Source organism: Trichosurus vulpecula, chromosome 6 (genome assembly GCF_011100635.1).
Source record: "Trichosurus vulpecula isolate mTriVul1 chromosome 6, mTriVul1.pri, whole genome shotgun sequence".
NCBI lineage: Eukaryota > Metazoa > Chordata > Mammalia > Diprotodontia > Phalangeridae > Trichosurus > Trichosurus vulpecula.
Window position 1 is genome coordinate 264,067,425 of NC_050578.1, and position 2,024 is coordinate 264,069,448.

Genomic DNA, 2,024 nt, shown 5'->3' on the forward strand with positions numbered 1-2,024 from the left:
ATGAGTTCATGTCCAAATCCTATTGGGCCATGGCTGATATATACATTATGTTGTTATTGTCAAAATCTATTTGATACCTATTTCACCAAAACTTTTTTTTAAAAAAAGTGTTCTTATATGCTGTAATATTCTTCAGGATTTCATTATAATTCCTTGACCTGGTTAATTAAAATATTTTAAAACATAATCAAGATATTATCGCTTCAATTGGGAATAACTAGTTTCAAAAGCCACTCTTTATTTTGTAAATAAAGCCACATTCATTTTCCTCTTGGTCACAAGATGTTGAAATGTAATGATATATATATATGATATGTAATGATATATATATATATATATGAAATGTATATAATGAAATGTAATGATATATATATATATATATGTGTGTGTGTGTATGTGTGTGTGTGTGTGTGTATACACATATGTATACGTATCTGTATATATATAATATGACATCATATGATATGATCCCACCAAAATTAATAAATTTAAATTGTAATTGGGTGAGAAAGTTCCTGTTAATTTTCTCTACAACAGTGCTACAAAAGAACTGCCTAATTATTGATGCAAAAAGTACTCAGAGGAGATTTATTTCTTTTCTTTTCAGATAATATTCCTTGGATGAAAGCAATGATCAAGTCAAATGAAACCTCAGGGAGTCAAGTGACTGAATTCATTCTCATGGGCATCACAAAACATCCTGACTTGCAGTGTCCCCTCTTTGTCTTGTTTTTCCTCAACTACATGGCCACAGCTCTTGGTAACTTGTGCTTGATCATCCTAACCACTGTGGATTCTCACCTCAAACCACCATGTACTTTTTTCTCAGGCATCTGGCATTTGCGGATCTTGGCTATTCCACAGCTATTGGGCCAAAAATGCTAGTTGGATTCATAGAGGAGAAAAATATAATTTCTTATAATGGATGTGCAATACAGCTGTTTTTCTTTGGGATATTTATTGCCAGTGAACTTTTTATCCTGTCAGCCATGGCCTATGACCATTACGTGGCTATCTGGAAGCCCCTCCTCTACAAGGTCATCATGTCAGACAGGATATTTTGGATGCTGGTGGCTATCTCATACTTCTATTGCATCATGGTATGTCTAGTGATCACAACTGAGACATTTAAATTATCTTTCTGTGCATCAAATATAATAAGACATTTCTACTGTGATTGTTTGCCTTTATTGTCCATTGCATGCTCAGACACTAGTAAGGCTGAACTAGTCATAAAGACCTTTGGTGCGCTCAATTTGGTTTCTTCCCTTTCCATTATCCTTGTCTCCTACATACTCATTCTTGTGGCCATCCTCGGAATGAACTCTGCTGAGGGTAGACACAAAGCCTTCTCTACCTATGGCTCTCACCTCACAGTGATGGTAGTGTTCTATGGGACACTCCTCTTCATGTACCTGCAACCCCAATCTAAACATTCCATTGATACAGACAAGATGACCTCTATCTTTTACACTCTGATCATCTCCATGACCAACCTTTTGATCTATAGCTTGAGGAATAAAGAGGTGAAAGGTGCCTTGAAAAGAGTCTTTAAAAATCGATTTAAGTATTCTCCTTTATGTCCAACATAAAGGTGTTTAGTTTTCCCTATTGTACTGTTAGAAACAAATAAATTTCTACTAAGTTTCATTTTCAACTTCTGCCTAATTTTCCTGTCTTCATTTAGAGAAATGATTTCTCTTAATATGAAGTCAAAGGATGATATTTCTTCATTAGATTTTATGTCAACCATCAGTAAATCCTACTTTAATAGATCATTTCATTGAAGGTACCAATTAGAGGATTTACTACAAAATACCTCCATGAAACAAATATTGTCATTGTATAACACACTAGCATTCATCCTAACTCTGTTATGAGTTTTCTTCTGTGGGAATTTCAACTAACGAGCATTTAGAAAATGCTGGTGCCAGGTACTGTGCTAGGCATTGGGCTTACATAGAGGAATAAAAATGAATATTTCTTGCCATCGATGGACTTAATTTTATTACAGGAAACAATAT

The 2,024-nt window shown here is 34.4% G+C and overlaps 1 pseudogene; it reads left to right on the top strand.

Annotated features, from left to right (window-relative positions):
- The first annotated feature begins 621 nt into the window (after positions 1–621).
- LOC118855074 lies at positions 622–1,592 on the top strand (annotated as a pseudogene).
- The last annotated feature ends 432 nt before the right edge of the window (positions 1,593–2,024 follow it).